Here is a 23016-nt window from a genome sequence, read left to right as displayed (position 1 = left end):
ACCTTGAGCAGGGTTTTTGGTACGAAGGTGGCATGTTAATCCAAACATGTTAAGTCAGGTCAGAGATACACTATAGCTCTGAAAAACTGAAAAATACTGGACTACCCCACTAACCCTCTAAAATATCAATGGACATGAACATACATACTCAGTAGATGTTGCCTTTTTCACTTCTTTGTGAATTTCTATTGCACAACACACACAATCAAGTGGTACATCCAACATAATCCTCTTCCTGTCACAATCCTATATCCATTGTGATACGATAAAGTTATACCGCATCTACAATTCTTCAGCACCCGAGACAAGCATGGTGGTACTGGCTGATACATGCATCTAAGTCCAATTATCAGAAATCGGAAAAAGCCAGAGCAATTTCGACTCCATCCATTGAACAAAAGAAGGAAGTTTCTCCTCACGCAATAATTAAGAAACACGATCCAGCTTATAAAACAATGTCTCAGATGTCTGACACAGGGCAGGCCCTGCTACACCAGGGATACTGTACATGACCAGTGTTAATGATCCTCAGTCGGAACAGGTCAGTGAAAAGACTACAATGGGTGGGAGGGACCTACATCTACTGGAGTTTTTCCAAGGATGATCCTTCAAGCCAGGTCTCCTGTATATTGATCAGATGCTCTCTCATCTGATGCAAACAGGACATGTTGACACAGGATCGGAAACAACAGAGTAATTGATCAGGGAGGCTGTGAAAATACTTGATACAAATCATTCATTTACTGACATTAAACACTTCTGCTATTACAGAGGTGCAAAATACAAACAAATGGGCTGAAATTTTAGCAAAAGGAGGGAATTTCAAGAGTTTGAAGAATTCAACAAGGACTGGGTTTTTAAGTCTGATGAGGCAGTCATGAAACTGATGAGGAGTGTGGATGTCTATTGTACTCAACATGCCGCACAGATGAGATCACCGCCCATATCACAATTTGTGAAGGCTAATGTTACTAGAAACCAGTGTATGAAATAAGGCCCATCTGACCGCCAGAGACGGGCTAGGTTTCCGAGGGACAGTCTATATTTACACCTAGCTTGGCAGGATCCTGGTATGGGTAAGGGAAGCAACAGTCTTGTACACTGTGAATAGTACCATCTGTCAGGGGTAACACTGCGGAAGCAGTACTACATCGTATATTGGTGTTACTAGGGTAAAATGCTGTCATCAGTACTATTTCTGCTTTACTGCTTGGAAGTATTCAACAAGTGTGCTATCAACCATCCTCAATTAACCACAGTGTTTGCCATGACACAGAAAACATGCATATTTGACACACAAATTATATCAACTATGCAGCAAATTTCGAGGCTTGATTCATTGTTGATGCAATGCTTCAGGGCCCTTTGTTCAGCTAATCTTAACTTCTAAAACTACATATTAGCCAATCAACTGTTCAGTGGTGACAAATACCTGACCTGAATTTTTTTTACTTTTTCTATCATTATTAACAATCACAGTTGACAATTATTATCGGATATTTATAGAACCCATACCCATATAACAAGTACATGCTCATGGCACTGCTATTCTTCCCCTTGATCAAGGGATGTCAATCTTAGTGGCACATTGTAAGATCAATCTCAACTCACCGGATAGATCATACAATTCTTACAGCCACTACGTGCACAGAGTTATTGCGTTTTCTCATCCGAGGTACCCATTCAAAGTTGGGTGGACTGAGACACACAGCCACAGTACATAGTCCAAGTTCACTGCATGTTGTAGTAGCTGGAACTAGGAGTTTGCACCTATTTATACAGCCACTAACTAGTCACATAAGAACAGATTTATGGTTTCTTCCAGAACCACAGGCTCATCTGAACAGGTCTTTCATGTATCAAAATGAATTATATGTCTATCTTAAAGACATCTTTCAGCTATAGACTATTTTGCTTAGTACTAAGGTAAGAACATGTTTAACAAAATGCTGCGATAATATTTGCAATTTCATTAGGAGTAGTGTGATTTGATTTGAGATATATCATAGTGTATTTCACTCTCCACATACAGCCTACTAGTTGACCACTGCCTTCATGGGTTTTATTGTAAGTGGTACAATTAGCACCCTTTGCAGATATCCACAATACAATCTTAAATCAAGTTAAAGTAGGGCTGTTATAAAGGTCTTAGACCCAACTACAGTTTACACAATCAGCCCCTGGATGAGAGTCCTTGAATATGGGATACAGCTCCCACTGGGGTTATCAGCTGGAGTGTTGGACACCACCTGACTCAGAAATCTTCCATATTGGATGCAACCTGAGTTGAAAATACCAGTTGTGGTTCAATTAATTAAAATAATCGAAGATTAGTCACAGTGACTAAACAATATGGCAACACTTGTTTGCATTAACAATATTTTTCACAAGGTTGGTTTTGTATCATTAAATTTACATTTCATAAGCACTGAAAGCTTATTCCAAGTCATGATTGAATTTATCTTAAAAGAGTCCATGGAATTTAAGTTCCTAATGTACAAGTCATCCTTTATCTAGTCATCTTTACTTTTAAAGATGTGAAATTTGGAAATACATTTTGTGCAATTTAAAAAAATCCCTGAGAACTACATGCCTTTTCTCTCTTCTAACAAACATAAAATGAAAATCTGATAAATGTCGCTAACCAATACTAATTATTTTTGGTGACTGATCAGTTGTAATGAACTAATCATCAATTATGAGATTTTAACCAGTTCCCAACACTACAAAATACTCACTATGATTCTACTGCTGGTTTGCTCTAACACAAAGGCATGTCAACCAATTCTCATAACTAGTGACGTAAACAGAAACATGAACATGGATATATCAGAAATCATTAAATATTACTTCATTCAGTCTAGCCAAGTGAAAAACATTTCGGTGCGCTATTGTTGGGAAGCCCAGTTTCTAAAAATAAAAAATATCTAATCTGACAGAACAAAACAAAAAATAAAAAAATAAAAATAAGGGTAAATCTTAATTCTTAATGCAATATCATATAGTGAACTGGATATAAATGATTTTTAATAGCTAATCAAAACTAATTGTGAATTAATTTTCTAACATAAATACTTTATACATAAATGGCCCATAATATTATCTGCCATGATCCCCTTGAAGACAGAAAGGAAGTCAAGATACCTCCCATATCGAGAAGTCAAGGGTGATCCATGTACAACATTTTTACCTGCACCTGTTTTAACAAGTAGGTAGGAGTATGTGGGATGACACAGTCATCAATTACAGAACAGTTTTGCACAAAAGCCAAGTCACGGATGACTCTACCCAGTGGTAATTGTGCCTATCCAAGCACAGAGTTCACTCTGTCAAAGGGCAGTGTAAATCACAGCACCCGTGAGGATTCCAAGGAAGAGTATGTTAAACAGTCATGTTCATCAATATCATTACACATGACAAGAGTCACTCCTGTGCATGATGTCACTGTGCCCTGCCTTCTTGTATCATGTGCATTACATACCCTGTGTTGATCATGTGTGCTGTCAGTGTGCCCAGATTTATTTCATCTGTTTCTTGTCACATACCCTTCCTAAGATAATCAGGGTGTCAACGCACCCTGACTCATGCTCTTATTGGAGGCCAGTCATCTGTTTCAAAATGGTGCATAGACTATCTTATGTAGGAGTTGAGGGATGGTTACCATGCAAGTGATTTTTGAAGATCCTGGTTAAAACTGTTCTTCAGCAAACCATGCTTGTTGTAAGATGTGACTAGCCACATTTGGAGATCAGTTCCAATGACTTTGTTGACATAGGTCATCATACTTCAGTTGAGTAGATCGATGTTCATGCTGTTGATCACTCGATTGTCTGGTCCAGACCTGATTATTTACAGACGGCTGCTATCTAGCTAGAATATTGCTGAGTGTGGCATTAAACAGACCTGATTATTTACAGACGGCTGCTATCTAGCTAGAATATTGCTGAGTGTGGCATTAAACAGACCTGATTATTTACAGACGGCTGCTATCTAGCTAGAATATTGCTGAGTGTGGCATTAAACAGACCTGATTATTTACAGACGGCTGCTATCTAGCTAGAATATTGCTGAGTGTGGCATTAAACAGACCTGATTATTTACAGACGGCTGCTATCTAGCTAGAATATTGCTGAGTGTGGCATTAAACAGACCTGATTATTTACAGACGGCTGCTATCTAGCTAGAATATTGCTGAGTGTGGCATTAAACAGCAAATCAATCAATCATGACATCTTGGAATAATGGCTACCTGTGTCCCCACCTAGTCAGTAGTCCCACACCACTGGCTACCTGTGCCCCAATGGATAGCCTGTCACCACTAGGCTACTTGTGCCCCAAGAGATAGTGTCCGTCTGTGCTAATAAAGTTCTGTAAACATGAGTAACACACATACACACACATACTGAAACCTGATGTCATTGTCAATAAACCAGATCACTCCTCAGTTCTATTCGCTTCCGTGTACTATTTTTAAAAAACAGCTTAGTCCATACTGAGCAGAAACTCTGCAAATTGCGCCCTATTAGCATGATTAGAAACCTAGAAAATGGAAAATATACTGACAGATGTAAGTAAGAAAATGTAACGTAGCAGACAGACAAAATGGTGTGTGACTGACTGAATAAATCGTTATTTGAGCTGTTGCCTTTAACTGGACCTGAACAAATTCAGATCTAAAACCAATCATCATGTAGTACATTACATGGAGCAATTCACTTCCTTGTTGACAGAAACCATGGCGAGAGGGCTTGTATCGTATCAGGAAGATCATTCAAGCGACATAACAAAACGTTATCTATCTGGGCGATACTACCTGTTGTCTTGTTGGGTCTTCATGGATCCATACATACATGTTAGTGATTGAGTAGGGTTGGGGGTGGGTGTAGAGAAGTTATAGTCATAGCAATATCGCTTAAATTGAAATCAACTAATCTGTCTACACAAACACCTGTTTCTGACGCTTGAATCTGACGAATCGAAAAAAGTTTTCAGGATCACTCGTAAACCGGGCTAGGAAGTTTTAAGAGTTACTAGCCCCAATGAAAATTTACTTGCCAAACTAAATAAAGATACAAACTCTCCAAAGTAGTTACTTATTATTTCTTTCATAAAGTTCAAAGTTAAACTTCAGTGTTACAAACTGTCAGGATCAGATAATTCAGCACAAATTATGTAACTATAACTATTTATAACTATTCAAACAGTGGCAGTCTAAATACTTAGTAATAGCACTCTGTCAGTCAATCAGGCTGGAAACGAGACCATGGTGCCATTTGCAATTGAATATTTTGCACAGACTGAAAATTTGCGCTGGCAAACCGTACTAACATTATTCTATGTTTACTAGCCTAAGTTACTAAGTTTTACCTTGCATCGGGCTATGGGCAAGTGGTCATTTTAAACACTGGTCTGAAAACTGATTTCATGGTTCAATGCAATGGGATCAAATGCTTCCAGTGTTACTGAAGAAGGAAACAGTAATTGTTAATTATAACTGATGTTAACAATCCCAGCACACATATATCCTGTGTTGTCTGCATGGGCTACATTATTTTGTTTCCTTGTCTATCACAAGCTGTCAACAGCCTGGGTATGGCAAGATAGAGGACATCCTATTGTTTCTTCCTCAGATAAAATGTAACATTTGCTGGTTGTGGAATTGAGAGTTGTAAAACAATGCGACATGGTTCAAGAAATAACACTAAACTGCACTTTATGATATAACATTTTGGCAACATAACACCTTAGTCCATGAGACAAAACCAAACACATCCTGCGCTAGAATTTGTGAGAGTGAGTTTAGTTTCACGCCATTTCTAGCATTTGTCAGCAATTTTGTGGTGGTGGACACCAAAATGGGTTTTACATACTGTACCCACTTAGGGAACTGAACCCAGCCTTTGGTGATGAGAGAACACTTGAAGCACTAGGTTATCCTACTGCCCACCTTTGGGATTAACATGTTTACTAAACAATGTGATCTTCTCAAGAAACACCACTACACAAAAGGCTTGGTAATAACCCATATAGACAACACAGTAATGTTTAGACAAAACATCAAAACAACAAATGTACAACACTGTGATGTTGTTAATTCAACACACTGTCACAGGTATATAAAATGCTAAAGCAATTTATCGAACACCACAACTGCATTACTGACACAAAACTAAGGACCTGTCCCGATCTACCCTGACGTACCCTGAAGGAATCAGTCAACAACAGAATGTTATTTAAGCATGCATGAAGACATCTACAGCATGTACTCACGTTGGCACTACCAGGGTCAGTCATATTACTTCCTGGTACCAGCTAAATGTGGGCCACATCTATTGTGTGCTGATAGTCACAACCAGGGTAGAGTGAACTCACAGCTCATGATTCTCAACTTATCTCAAGTTATCTCAGGCCAAAGTTGTGATGTATTATCCAGTTCAGGGGAAAAAATCACCTATTTTCACCTATTTAAAAAAATAACGACTAGTGGACATGCATAACTTACAGCATTACAATGGGGTTTTGTAAAGTCTTGTTCTAAGGAGGAGTGGAAACATTATCTTACTATTCCACAGAATTTGTACGTAGTCCTACTTGACTGACTATTTACATTTATGTTTTGGTCAGATTTATCCAGTTTCTAAATTGATGTACAGATCTCAGAGGTCATGAACTTCAAAGTCATGAAGACTGTCAATGAATTTTTCGGAGGTCCTCTTTACATTTAAGAGTCTTGAACTTGCAAACTAGAGTGAATTCTATAATACTTTACAACAATGCAGTAGTACATACTCACAAATAAGCTATTTTTTCCTGTTACTATTAATTCACCATGCAACACAATATGGTGGTGTTTTTATCCTGATATGAAGTTCAACATCCTGCTGTTTTGAATTGATGATATTCTTCAAGAGTCGGACATTATTTTACACCGTATCTTCCATGTCTCCTTGAACTGTTGTATGTTCTATGTGTAGTACATTGGCTCTTCAATGTTCATGACATTTTATAATGCAGCTTCATTAAATGATCATCTACATTGTAATTATCCAGCATTGACAGTATATATGTTAGAGAAAATACTTCTTGGCTTTGGTAGACAATATAAAACCATCGGGGTTTGGAAATCCCTCAGGGCTCACCCCTACGGAATTCCCACCCCTCCAGTTTTACAATGTCTACCAAAACCTCAGAGGCGTGTTTTCTCCTGTACAAACGGCCCTGTTTCTCATACATGACATGCCCAACCCTTCTGGTCACCTACTCTTCACCATGCTCACATTACTTTTTTACAAGGTAACAGACTGACACAGTTAACAATTTGACCATCAGGAATTTCATTGCTTGACACAACAGACACATGACTACAACCATGCATGCTGGATACATGTATTTATGAAGTAATGCCATGTATTAATATGAAACTGAAGTATTGATGATGTGAGTGTAGACTCATCTCACTGAGTGGAGCAGGGTTTCAGACAATCAGGACAATACTGTCTAGAGAAACCAGTGACAGAAAGCAGGAGGTTTGATTCCATTCCCAGCCTAGACAATGAGCATGTTACGGTATCAGACACAATCAGAAGTTTCAGATGAAACTGCTGCAGGAAAAATTATTGTGTTTCAGATCTTTCAACAAAAAGTTTTTTCTGAGGAAATTAACATCTTATCAGCATATCATTTAGAGATTTTCTGATTTCACAACTATTTCAAATGAAAAAAGACAAAAATCTGCACAGGTCTAAGAAGCAAAGAGACTTAGAATGAACAAAACTGACACTTTCAAAGTGGATGCCTTTCAGACCATTGTAAAATCCTGATCAGATTGGACCATCATAAGAGATGATGAATTCTGGGGCAGAATCCCATCAATAGTCCGATAGATGGCTGTGTCAAAGAAAGGATGCTTGTCTTTACTACATAGCTCAAAAACTGACCAGTACACAATCAGGTGTTACAGGTTTCTACTACGCTGGTAAACCCTTGTTTAGCAATGAAAGGATGCTGGCAAAGAAAAAACATAATCAAGGCAAATCTTGAGTGAGTGAGTTTTGTTTATGCCGCACTTAGCAATATTTCAGCTATATGGCTGCGTTCTGCAAATAATCGAGTCTGGACCAGACAATCCAGTGATCAGCAACATAAGCATCAATCTGTGCAACTGGAAACCGATGACATGTGTCAACCAAGTCAGTGAGTCTGACCACCCAATCCCGTTAGTCGCCTCTTATGACAAGCATAATCGCCTTCTATGGCAAGTATGGGTTGCTGAAGGACTATTCAAACCCGGGACCTTCACGGGACAGGCAAATCTTGGATGTCTTTTATGTTTATAAGATTCTGGAACTAAGTCCAACTGGGACATCCAATGTAAATTCAGAGACATCAGCTGACTATGTATAGGAGTCACTGAGGTCAGCTGTTATTTGAAACTAAGGACCAAAAAATCCCTAACTTGTAAAATTGAGCTAATGACAAGGCCCCTACTACTTTCATTCTTCAATTAGAGCAGTAACAAAGGCTGCATGGTGTATACATGATGTTTCAGAAGATAAAAAAGGCCTGTCAGGAGCAGCAGCATCTGACATAACATCTCATGTTCACAAGCAGGATGAAATAGCAGAAGTCATCATTGAAAAGTGACCGCTCAAACACTTCATACTTCATCATTCCCATCAGTTTTTGTCACTGGGATGTATCAGTGGATAGGATTTTACTCCTCTCAAACGAGCCACTGACCACTTCGAGTATTGCTGCAACCATAAGGGGAATCAAACCCATATCTTCACCATGTTCACTATCCACTAAACATCCCCAAGTGTTATCTTCTCATATGTAACACTGAATTAAAAACAGTCATCAAAACAGCAAACATGTTACTAACACATTGTAAGGAGATAATAATTAAAGACACATCTTATGATCAAGATATTGCTAAATATTTTCTGCCACAAACTATTCTCTTGGGAAAAAAAACAACAAATTTCCTCTAAATCAACTCTTTGATGTTCTTGGTTATAACTTACATATGTAAGAGTAGTCTCTTTTGTACAATCCTAACGCTGAATGTTGGATATTCAGTGATCACTAGATTTAAAGGGGAAGATTAGTGGAAATAGCCTAGCAGTTAAAGCATTTACTAATCACACCAAAGACATGAGTTTGATTCCCCACAAGGGTACAATGTGTGAAGTCCATGTCTGGTGTTCCCTGCCCTGATATTGCTGGAATATTGCTAAAGGAAACATAAGACTAAACACACTCACTTACTAGACATAAATGATAGTGTCAATGCCAAGGACTTTCTAAAATTTAAAGCGCTGATGTAACAACCATTATTATCATGTCTATAAATCTAATTTTGAACATTGACCAAAGAATCATATCAAGTTAAGGTAATCAAAAAGTGCTCAATGATCCCCCAATCCAAATGATTTTCAATCTGTCATGAAGAAGTTGTAACTCTGACAACACCAATTCACGCCGAAAGAGAAAAAGATGGTTGCGATAACAGGTTTCTTTTATCAGATTTCTGTGGACATAAATTGTGACTCACAGCTCTAGGGGAAATATCTCTGAATAGAGTTGAAAGACATAAACAAAAACGTGTTGACATAGGATTCCAACAGGTGACAGTCACTGCATTATTCAGACTCAAAGGAAACAGGCCAAACTGAAACACTCCTATGTATTCAATTGCAGCGAGCAGAGAAAAAAGCCCACAGCAAATAGATCTTATACAATTAGATTAGGATGCGTGGGGTACCCCTTGTTTTAAACGAACTGAGCAACAAGACAAATATAGGAATGTTGTCGGCAATGTAAAGCCTCTGACAACACAGGTTGAATAAACATCTACCAAATCATCAGTGAACAGAGCTCTCTGCCAAGACTAACACTCAGTCGCCTGGATACACAGAATAATACAAGAAACAAACGATACCATTTCAATTGACAAAATAAGACCCAGTGAACTATGAAATTCAGCCTGAACTGGGAAATCTAGATTTGCTTCATCTATTGCCTTTGTACTGTAAAAAGGTTTGGAAAATAATGTGGTTCAGGAACTGTGAGACAGACTACTCTCTCCTACAAAGAGCGAGTACCCAGTCAACAATGTCTGTGTCACACACTGCTGCTCGTTGGCATGGGAAACTTGTCACATTTTGTGTATTGTTGGGGCTTTCTGACACATAAGTCCACTCATGTTTGAAGCTGCTGTCTGAGGCACCCATGATCTGTCTCATACATCAAGACTTTTAATGGCTCATGAGCTCATGTGGATGCTCACTGTGTGAGGAATCTGGGGGTTGATAGGAGCTAGGGGTGACTATAGAGGGGGAGACAACTATCGTGATAGCAATAGTCTATTGCAACATACTACTGCTATAATGATAGTCTATTGCAACCATCTGTTGCAATACTATTACAATAGGTTTTGTGCTCCTTGAATTGTTTCACTTTTAGTCATTTCCAAATGAATGTATAGCTTATATGAAATAAAAACATGCTGATGTAGTTTCAGTCTCTCTTAATAACAGACAAGATATTTGTAACCCAGATCAAGTAAACAGTTACATGGTTAAAAGATAAACTCAACCAAGCTGCAATAAATCATTTTTCAAAAAAACAAAAAAACAAAAAAGAAACCATAAATATTTAACTTCGCTGAGAGGCATTCAGCAGTTGGGGCAGTAAGGAAGGATGACAATAAAGGGATGAACAACTCCGTTATTGATATGAGAGCAATGTTTCAATGTAGGTTCTAATACCATTATCAAAGCAAGTAATCTTGTGCCAATAAACAAGTTGTTCGTCCATATATTGTCATTGTTCTTTAAATATTTAATAAAAATAAAGTCCATTACTAAAAATTGATTGTCACACATACAATCGATGCATCAATGGTCATCATTAGAGCACTAAGAGAAACTGAACTGACAAAGGGCTAATAACAGAAAAAAAACTTTCTACACAGTACACTGAAACCTGGAACATGAAAGTCCTGCAATTCCCAGGGAAATCTGGTTTCACAATTACTAAAGCAGGTAGAGAAACATTTCGCTGAACGCAAAATACGATGTTAACAACTAGTGCAATGTCCGCTTCATAAATTCCTGTTCAAGCTGTAGTAACATCAGCTAATTTCCCATCATGTAAAAAATATTTACTGACAATGATGCTAAGCGCAGTGTTCATGTTAGACGATGTTTTGTCATTTGGCCATTTTCAAATGTGGTACTTAAAACCTATGGCCTTGATTTTCGAAACACTCATGGCCCTAAGAACTCTTAACTTTGACTGTAGTCATTGTACTAAGAATTGGATTAAGAAGTTTGTAGTGCTATGAACGTTTTGAAAATCTAGACCCTGACTACTGTTTCATGTTTTTGTTTGTTGTTTTTCAAAACACTTTGTCATGTTCCAGCTATTTCAGTTGATATTCTGAGCAACATTTGACCCTGTCATGTCATTGTGACCCGCCATTAACCAAGTCACAAAACCTGACCACTCAAGTAACCATGGCAACAACAAGCACAGATACCTCGGACAAACTCTAACCTGGAATGTGTCTGGTTGCTGTTTCATACATTCAGTCATATTATGACACAATGACATCAAAAAGTGATTCAGTCCCTGGTCAACTTCCAGTATGCTGAAGTTCAATATTCTAAATCTGCAACTATTTGGACATAACATGGACACAAAACAAACATTCACAAAATATAGTATTCCCAGAAATTATTGAGAATCATGTTGCATCATGTAACTCATTACGTTTATTAACTTCTGGCGTTTTACTTACATAAACATGTTAAAACATCATCCTTTTACAGTCTCAGTCTTGTTTTAGTACTTTGTTAGACCTCCTCGCTCAGCAATGCATGCCTGAATACGCCTAGGCACACTACCCATCAAAGTTTGTAGGTAATCGTGTGACAGGGTATCCCAATATTGGACCACCTCGGCCTTCATATCTTCAATATTTCTCAGTCCCTTTTGGTTTATTCTGTCCTTCATGACTCCCCACACATTCTCATTTGGGTTTAGGTCTGGACTGTAACTGGGCCAGTCTAAAACTTGAACATTTTCGCCTGACAACAACTGTTTTGTGTAGCGCGCAGTGTGTTTTGGGTCATTATCATGCTGGAAAATCCAAGCATCTTCATACAATGTTTGTGCTGTCGGAAGAAGGTGACCATTTAGAATGTTAACGTATCTTTCTTTTGTCAAGTTTCCCGTGAAAACACACAATGGCGTCACTCCGCGAGCCAATATGCCACCCCACATGTGAAACTTCGGGTTATGTTTTGGTCGCTGGTAGATAGGTTTGACAGTATCTTTGGTCCAAATTTTCACACAATTAGGGAAAAGGCAAACAGAACTTTCATCCGAAAAGAAAACATTATCCCAATCTTAATTTTCATGAGCCCGACACCAGTTCAAACGTTTTTCCTTTTGTGCATCCTTCATCAACGGCGAGGGAATTCCACGTTTTTTCACCCAATTAAGTCTCTGTAATTCCTGCCTAACTGTTTCATTGCATACCTGAGGACTTCCTCTGCTAATCATTTCATTTCTGATGTTCTCAACACTTTTCAATTTGCCCCTACTCACAATCTGCCCAAGTCTTCGGCGATCCACAACACTGAATTTCCTAGGCCGACCTGCCCCTGCTTTGTGCTCTATCCCGGTTCCTGTTTGAATATTCTTCAAAGTTCTGTATACTGTAGACAGAGGAATACCATGTCTACAAGCTAACACTTTAGCATCAGCCTCACCCCTTTCAAAATCATCTAGAATGAGCTTTCTTTTCTCTCTTGCTGTAAATTCTGCCATGTCAACACAGGAAGCCATCTGCTCAGACAAGGGAGATAACTCTTGACGTAATGAGCTGCCTTCTAAGCCTTCAAGAGTTGTCTCCCTTATTTAGTAGGCTTAGTGCATAGTGAAAGCCCTTTTTTCAATCTTAGCATCATTAGAAAAAAAACAAAGATTTTCTCAATAATTTCTGGGAACACTGTACATGAACAAGTATGGTGTGGAAAAAGGTTTCAACAAATTCATAATTCAATAATTTAAGGATTTCTCAAGGCAGTAACTTATCCACTGAAGAATACTGAAAACTACAAGGCTGCTGTCACAGAATGACAAGGCCACAACTTTGACAAAATTGAAACAAAAAATTTCCTCCCTTCAGAATGATTCAAATACACGGAACAGAAACAAGTCACCTAAAGTGACTTTCAGTATGCTCAGACTGCTGAAAAGTTTTCACACTTCTTAACCTCTCTGATAGTTACATTTTAGAAGGAAGCACTGGAAAGATGATAGGTGATTTCACACAGTCGAGATGTCAATAAGCATCAGATGTATTAACCAATCATCAACACATTTATTCCTGAAAAAAGAATACACATTATCATTAAATAGTCCTGAAAATTTTCAAACATACAGTGCTTAAGACAAATATAAACACATAATATGTGCATTTTCTTGAACTAACTTGAATTACGTGATTCAATGCTGAATTCTATTATGCAAACTTTACACAGATTAAACCTTAAATTTTAAGGTAATCATGTCACCTGTTGAGGCAACAATATTTGATTGCGTTTCGCCCAAATTTGACAGAATCTTGTATAACACTAATTAAGATGCTTCTTTTCTCTGCGTGGGACTAAATCTGCCACAGACAATAGAAGATCAATCAATAAGCACAATAAGCGGTATGATACAACTACAACCAATAACTTTCTGGAAAAAGATTTGTTTTCTGGAGAAAACATACAACTTAACACAGGACTGCATCTGTGAATCTCAGCACTAATCTGTCAATTAGATATTAACATTTTTATATCTAGCTATGTTAACAAGTGGAACACAGCTAAGCTCTGCAGGCCAACAGACACACAACAATCAGCTACCATTCATCTGAGTATTTTCCAAGGCGTTGCAGCATATTCTGACAGTTTTAGATTGGGTTGAATAACTAGAATTTTCATGGTTGATTGAACATTGTTGAAGGTCACAAAGTATGCTAGTAGTCTCGGTCAGGGCAACACGCCTACAAGGTCACACATCATTCATAAAAACCTGTCACCAGTCATTGCATGTTGGGAACTGATATAATTAGATTAAATCCATCTGGAAATATAACTTGGGAAACACACATATGCAGACATGTGATCACCTTAATACCAACCATTATCAGCTAATATAATCCATCTTTAAGTTTTGACATCTTGTGTTCTTTTGTCCTCATCAATCAACCCTAGCCATGACCTCAGCAGTTTCATCATGTTAATCAGCCTCACCGTTCAGCAGGTGTGTCTGTGAACTCCCATACTTATGGACTTACATATATAGAAGTTACAACCTGATGTGCTGAGGTGGGTTTGCCCAATCACATCAGTTGAATTCCACCATAGGCATCACCTCTAGGAGAGACGCCAACCTTAAAGAGATGCAAATACTGGTTGCATGGATGAAAATTAATAGTTTCACCACTGAATTAGTAGTCAACTAAATACTTAATATGATGATGGATTCTGAGAATGATAATAATGACACTAGTCAAGAGTGAAGCTTTAATTTCACATAATTCAAATAACAGATTTCCACATTATTACCATTACATTTCTGCATATCTTCTCTTCGACGAAAATATATGTATTTGTGTCGGGTGATCTGAACTATAATGAATTTTCTTCATATTTCATAGAATTTCTAGTGCAGTCGTATTGGCATAGTCTGAGGCTAAAATTTGTAGTATAAGCAAATGTGTTGAAGATTTGAAACTGATATTCATCACACCCTGGGAACCATCATGTTTATCAAACATTTGAAAATTGCTGCTGATACTGATCAAAACAATGATCATACCAAGGAAACTGAACACTGACGGTGGATCCTGGAAGAATAATTATCTATGATCTGAAACCGGGTGCTGGTATTGATCATATATAGGGATTTACCTAGGTTCTGAAACTGGGTGCTGGTATTGATCACATATAGGGATTTAGCTAGGATCTGCAACTATGTGCTGGTATTGATCACATAAAGGGATTTATCTAGGATCTGAAATTGGGTCCTGGTATCGATCACATGTAAATAATCATCTAAGATCTAAAACAAGTTCAAACCATGTCGTTTGGTGGTAAATAAGTTTCTTAGAGCACAGCCACTTGTGTCATTGCGAGGATTAAAGTTTTTTTATAAACATCAAAAGTTTGAGAATACCCTCGACTTAGAAACACTCCACAGTACAGTATATCTAGACAAGGCTGGACATTTTGGTGTACCCCACCCGCCTGCTTTGCCAATCGCTACACTACCATCGCATGCACTCGATTAAAACTTCATCTAAACATAATCATGGGTGATTGGCCTATCGATCACAACTCATGACACCTATCAGTTCTTTATTGTTATTTCTACAAGTCGACTGAAAGCCAATTTTGACCTTCAACTAAATGATCTTGGCACAAATAGCAGGCAACAGCAAGCGCTGACCAATGACAGGGAGGGTTTGATTACACCCCCTTCATGCAGCCATTACGTCCTTGCTGTCGTCTGAGATTTGTGTCAAGTTCGTTTAGTTGAGGGTCAAAATCGGCTTTCATTATGAAAAATGAAACATATATGCCAAAAATCTGCAAACAGCAAAAGACACCAATTTGGGATCTGCCTCACATATCTTCCAAGTTTTGTTAAATGATATTGAAAGGTTTTTGAGTTGTGCTCCGGCAACAAAGCCCACCGTTTCGTTTTTGGGACACAATTTCCATGGAAACCAAAATGTGCTCAAGAAATGAAACCCACTCATTCTTTTTGAAGTAAGTCCATCAAAATCATGAAAAATAGAAATGACAAAAATCTGCAAATAGTAAAAGGCACCACTTTGGGCCCTGTTTGATATATCTATAAAGTTTTGTTTGAAAGATATTGACTGGTTTTTGAGTTGTGCTCTGGAAACAAAACCCATCCCTCCATTTTGAGACAAAGTCTGAATCATTTCCCTGGAAACCAAGAATAAAAAATGACAAAAATTTCTAAATAGCAAAAGGCACCACCAGAAGTTCTGTTTGTGACATCTAACAATTTTTCTTAAAAAATACTGAATGGTTTTTGAGTTATGCTCCGGAAACAAAATGATTACCCAAGGATGGACAGGGGGATAATAGGTAGACATATCACTTGACTTACTCCACACGTGACAAGCTCATTTGTGCACATTTACACACAATTTTCCATCATTGCTCAATAAAAAGTAAAATGCCAATACTACAGAATATCCCCCGTACATAAAGACACTGAGGCAAATTAGAGAACATATAAGTCAAACATTAGTGAGGGCGCCAGGTGTTCACAAAAAGTAACCATGTCATGTCATTTATCACTGAGTTTTTACTGTATTGTATTACTATATTCTGAACCAGTAAGTGAGTGAGCATAGTTTCAAGTGGATTCTAGCAACATTCCAGCAATACCAAGGCAGATGACACCAGAAATATTGTACCCAGGCTTTTGATACGATGAGCAAACACTTTAATGACTTGACTACCCTACCTGCCCAATAAATTGTGTTAACATGTGACGTCTACTTCCTCAATATTACTTGTCCTGGACACTGTTTCATAAATCTTCATCCTGATCAAGACTAACCATTCGTTCAAGCAATAAACTACTTCCATTAAATTACAGAAATAAATAACACAGTGAAACAGCGTGGAGAAAATCTATCCAGCATTTCCCATCTTATAAGACCCCTGGTCCATTTATTTCCTTGTCTGTCAAAACAAAATGATGCATGTATATCTCTATTTCCTTCAGGAATATGGCCCTGACATATAGAACAATAACTAGAAAACATAACAATATTGATAAGGAAGATGATGATAAAGTTTCAAACTGAATCTTTTAACATTCAAATCTCACTGATCTCTTTCTGACAGTGACAGAGAACCAATACACTATTGCACTACTATATTATGAAAATATCTTGGACATCTTGGTTGGGATATACATAAAATATGATGCCAAAATATTCATATCTCTGGGCACTAAGAACTCAATACATGAGACAGCTTATACAATGAACATGTTCTTATCAACATGTCAAACTGATTCGAAGAAAAAAAAAATCCATACAGTGAGCACAGTTTTTGAGCTTGCAACCTAGCACGAAAAGAATGATGAAAATTAATCTTGACATGGAGTGCACTAGGCATACAATCTGCAACTTGTCCTTGCATGCCTGTGCACCCAGCTTTGATTGTTTTGTTTCCATGCTATTTTTATTGAATTCAAAAAAACCTACATACCACCTAACAGGTAGATATTTTCGGTTGAATTTAAAGAAATCGAACATATAGAATTTTTTTAATTGTCAGTGATAGATAATTTCATAATAACATACTGAACACCCTGAACATACCTACCTGATATGATCAGTGCTATGTTTACGAATGTAATTATCATTAATAAGTAGCAGTAGCTAATTTAAGTGATTATTTGTTTGTGTTATTATTGAATAGCTAGGGATAAACAGAGAGTCAAGCGCCTTCACTGATGAACGTCCTGTTGGGTTAGATTCACCTGTCTCTTTGACGCGGTGAACTGACAGAGCCTGGCTATGCTTGTGAAGAGCTGGGCTATCTGCTTCAGTAATCACACGTAGTGTCATAACATGAATTCTGAACAAATAAACATTTCACAACAACCTTTCCACCAAAACAACATCCCTCCGCTGTAAACTATAAACATAATAAGATGTATTCACCTCAAAATGTCCCCCATCTATCAAACCTTATGATACGGGCATGGCATTCAGTCCAACTTCCCCCTAGCCCGATGTCCCATTGGTGTAAAACAGCATATGATTCAAGAAGAAGAACTAAAATGTGGGAGTAAAGAGACAAAGTGACAGTAACTGTATGATATTGGTTAAAATTGTCTTACCTTGTAAGAAACTCCACTTTGATAAAGTTAGGCCGTACAGTGGTTGTCATAATTTGAACAAGGAAGTAAGACTGACGACCCTCTCAAACGTCACAAACATTTCTCGCGAGAGGTCAGGTGCGCCTTGATAATTTCGATTAGATGAACTGGTATAGCGCACAGGATAGCATTCACATTCGTGTATCTTGATGTCAGATTAACTAATTAACGTAAACTTGATATACATGCGTTGTTTCGAAACATGTATCAAATTATAATAGAAATGTCAACACAAAGCCAGTTCCTGGACAGAAATTGTTCAAGTTGAGCATACTGTCTGCACATAGTTTATGGAAGGGCGGGTTGTACCATACCGAAAAGGCAAGTTAATCTACTTCCGGGAGGGGAGTACGAAACTTTTCAATGTTGAGAAATCTTAGAGATTTCATATAATAATTTCACTGAGATGGTATGAATATAATGTTATGTCCTCAAATAACATAAAAGCTATAGATAATATGCAAAAGTGTTTCTCTGAATATTAGAACTTAGTTTGTAAAATCATATTTGAGACCGTAAGCATAGTTTTTAGCAATATAGTCCCAGCGCGATCACAAGCGACACTAGAAATGGGCTTAATTCACAGATTTTGGTGAATCGAAACCGGGTATCCGGCGAACGCTTTAACCACAAGGCTATCCCACCGCCCCTGCAAACATATCGAGTGTTGGCAATTTTGGATCTAAACGCATTGGATTGATCTGATTGTTTCCTTGAAAAAGCAATGTTTGGAGATCATGTTATGGTGTATGTTTATATGTTCTTTCATGCTTCTTTCTGCAATGCTAAGGCTCTAAATAAGGCAAGTCTAGGTTTCCTCATGTTCTGAATGTCTGTGTGATACATACATCCATCCATCCATCCATCCCTACCTACCTACCTACCTACCTACCTACCTACCTACCTACCTACCTACATACATACCTACGTACGTACGTACGTACGTACGTACCTACCTACCTACCTACATAGATACATACATACATGCCTACATACATACATACATACATACATACATACATACATACATACATACATACATACATACATACATACATACATACATACATACATACATACCTGCCTACCTACATACCTACATACATACCTACATACATACCTACATACATGCCTACCTACCTACCTACCTACCTACCTACATGCCTACATACATACATACCTGCCTACATACGTACGTACCTACCTACCTACCTACATACCTACATACCTACATACATACATACCTACCTACCTACCTACCTACCTACCTACCTACCTACCTACATACATACATACATACATACCTAGCTACCTATTTTGTTGTCTACCTATTTTGTTGTCCACTGAAGCCCGTGAGCACATGTCTGAGCGTTCACTACAGTAGCTGTGGAGCACGTGAGGAGGGGTACCTTTCGTCTCCGTACTACTTACTTGTCAATCTGCCGCCAATGCCATTGAGGGGTCTTCTGTTCTGCACTGACACCTTCCCATATCATAATATGTCATACCATCGAATGCAGAACGTTGAACAACACACGCATCAGCGTAACGCTACGCTCAACGTCGATAAACTAACTGGAGGCCATCACTGCTGTCTAGATGAAACATGTGACCAGCACTTACCCCAGACCTGCAACCTGAACCTCCGAAGTTCCTCTTACTTGCACACGGGCATGCCCTCGTCAATGACTTGAAGTCTCACAGATCTGGCACTACTCGGATTAGTGTGTCTCAGTGCGTCATTGTTCCGTCCACCCCCTTCTGCACTGTTAAACTTAAAGCCCTATAAGAAACAAGTCTAGACTTCCCCAGGTTCAGAATCCCCCCAACTCACGAGGGCTTCTTTAAAAAGAACAAATTTGTAGTTGTTATTATTTGTTTCTATAGAAATTATATATATTCAGGGATTGTGCGTTAGTCAGTAATCGGACTTGTTAACCCAGGACCAATTTTTTCGAAGGTCACTTAGCGCTAAGATAGTTGTAAGTTAATGTTAATGTATGGCACTTACGACTGTCTTAGCGCTAAGAGAGCTTAGAAAATCTAGGCCCGGGATGCAGTTGGCGATGTCGCAGATTAACCAGAGGCATATATGATCATCTTGCCGACGTGCTGTGATACATCGTCTCAAGTATTGCAAGCGTTGCACGATCACAAAACGTAGCATCATGGAGTCTATGAGGTTTGACCGCCAACAACGCTGCATGTATTGAGGATGTGTGACGACAGTAGTCATAGGTGTATCCATAGTGAGGTCTCTCTCTCTCTCTCTCTCTCTCTCTCGATCTCTCGAACGAGCTATATTTTATGTATATTTTATGTTGTATTGCACTCTGGGTTACCGACAATGGGCACAACATGACGTTATCTATGCAGAATGATAACATGACTCACACCAGAAGATGCAGTTTTGTTGATTGTTAGTTCTTTATGATTAATGCATAATACATTTCCTGGTTGAAACTAATATGATGCGAGTCCAGGTTGTTAATGGGAGTGTTCTGGCAATGGTTTAGTTATGAAAATGTTCACAATACGCAGGTTCAATGCGCCAAAATAGCCCATGAAACTTATTCTCCTTAAGTGACACTGCCTACTGAAACAAATTAAATGACTGAGCTGCATTAATTGATACATTGGGCTTCATCTTCTTTTAATCCTGCTGGCACCATCTCCTTGTAATCCGGTCAGCATCTTCTTCTTGTAATCCTGCTGGCACCATATCCTTGTAATCCGGTCGGAATGTCCTTCTTGTAATCCTGCTGGCACCATTTCCTTGTAATCCGGTCGGCATCTTCTTCTTGTAATCCTTCTGGCACCGTACCGTCTCCTTGTAATCCGGACAGCATGTTCTTCTTGTAATCCTTCTTGCACCATCTCCTTGTAATCCAGTCGGCATCTTCTTCTTGTATTCCTGCTGGTGCAGTCTTCTTGTAATCCTGCTGGCACCATCTTCTTGTAATCTTGCTGGCGTCATATTGTAATCCTTCTGGCATCACCTTGTAATTCTGCTGGTATAGTTTTCTTGTAATCCTGCTGACATCATCTGTTGTAATCCTCATGGCGCATCTTCTTCCTATCAAACAACTTTGCAGTCATCTACTGTCATTTCATGCAAGCATCATCCTTCAATCTTGAGAGCCCTCTAGCAATCATGACGAAATTGTCAAGTCCTCATAATCATCTTGCTGGTGGCATATTGAAATCACCAATAGCATCATCTTGCAATCATCCCGTAAACATATTGCTAACATAATCCTCGTTCAGTCCTCCTTGAAATAAGTTTTACCAACCAGAGCCCAATCCTCTGGTCATCACCAAACAAGTCCTGCTGGTACCATTCTACATTTATATATTACAACCATCCTGCTTATTAACTGCTTGCAGTGATTCTGCCAATGAAACCACTCAGCTCGTGGAAGATATTAATAGGTTGGTTGGTTTTTTTTAAGGCCAGCTTTATGGCAACAGTAAATAATCGAGTTTGGACCAGACAATCCCTGGACTGTCCAGACTCGATTATTTGCAGACTGCCGCCATACAGCTGGAATATTGCGGAGTAATCTACCTGCAGCTGTATATGTTTTTCAAATATTCAACCAGTGTCAACTTTTAAGTTTCCTCTTGGTTATAATGTCTTTGCAATCGACCCCACAGCCTTATCTGTCTTGCAACCATCCTCCTTGTGTCACATCCGTGAAGATCCGGGTTAGAATTGGTCTTCAGTAACCCATGCTGGTCATAACAGGCAACTAACGTGATCAGGTTGCCAGACTCGCTGGCATGCATGTCATAACCAAACTGCGTAGATCCATGCTCTTGATGTTGATCACTGGCTCAGTAATTTACAGACTGCCACCACATAGCACATTGCTGAGTGCGGCGATAAACAACAACCAAACCAACTAATCCTTGTGTCATCTGGTTGCTATTTACATGTACTGATGTTCCACATACTGGTTGCATACACTGGGAAACACATGTTGCATGTGAGTCAGTGAATGTAAGAAGTGAAAGTGTACAATGACACTGGAGAGGAACGCCGTTTCCTCTTTCCTTGTCAGTTTGAAACTTACCAACTCACTGGGATGTTGGTCTGTCAGAAATGACTTCAATAAACAAACTTTGCACATAATTTACATAATTTATTGACATTTCTCTTGTGAGCATATAAAATCTGACTGTACACATATCACCAGAAGATCACATTCACATCACTCTGTCAATTCTTACAGTAGTTATAGATCTGAATTGTACATGAACACAGCTCTCCGTATATACAGTCTTTGGTTACTGACACAAATGTGATAATGTACAAGCATGCTAGATGTGAGAAATAAAACATAATTTGAAAATGGACCACAGATCAAAACAGGTATATTCAGTACAAAGCATTATCAGTATATGGATGAGCCACACCAAGACCAAGCCAATCCACCTACCAAAACATCATACCACATTCAACATAATGACATTGAATCTGAAATACCTATAACAGTCGTCAGTACACACATAGCTTACAATGCACATCAAGTTCATGTTCAACATATAAGCAGCACAGGGCATTGAGGTGGTCAGATAGGATCCTTGATGACCAAAGATTGAGAGAATTCAGTTCAACGTTGCTTCAAGTATACCACTCACCCTTTGATAAGGATCACAAAAATTCACAGCTTTACTTAAACACAGATTTATTATTTGAAACTGTATCCATTTAAAACTGGATAAATAACTATGTGCTTAAACACCTACAGGAAAACAGCCCTCTAAGCTAACTTCTTATGTGAGTAACCATAAAAATGTTCTTTGTGACACCAAACAACCATTTTGAAAATCAAGGCATGGGTCATCAACCAGAACACCACTCAACAGCAAGTATGGGATCCAGAAGATGTAGTGACTTGGATCCAGGCTTACAATAGGCCTAGATATTTAACCAAACTTGATAACACACAATAGTTTTCTATGGAATCAATGATTTGAACCTTATCAAAATGTGAATAGCATATTTCC

General features: G+C 38.4%; 1 protein-coding gene across 1 annotated transcript in view; it reads right to left on the bottom strand.

The window, feature by feature from the left end:
• The window catches only part of LOC137290281 (proto-oncogene tyrosine-protein kinase Src-like), a 41945-nt gene extending 23874 nt beyond the window's left edge, over positions 1 to 18071 (bottom strand). Inside the window, exon 1 of the mRNA XM_067821081.1 lies at positions 17965 to 18071. The gene's annotated coding sequence lies outside the window, so the exon portion shown is untranslated. The remainder of the gene's footprint in view (positions 1 to 17964) is intronic.
• Between the last annotated feature and the right edge of the window lie 4945 nt (positions 18072 to 23016).

Source organism: Haliotis asinina, chromosome 7 (assembly GCF_037392515.1).
Source record: "Haliotis asinina isolate JCU_RB_2024 chromosome 7, JCU_Hal_asi_v2, whole genome shotgun sequence".
In the NCBI taxonomy this organism is placed as follows: domain Eukaryota; kingdom Metazoa; phylum Mollusca; class Gastropoda; order Lepetellida; family Haliotidae; genus Haliotis; species Haliotis asinina.
Note: the sequence above shows the minus strand (reverse complement) of the source record. Positions and strands in the feature narration are given on the sequence as shown.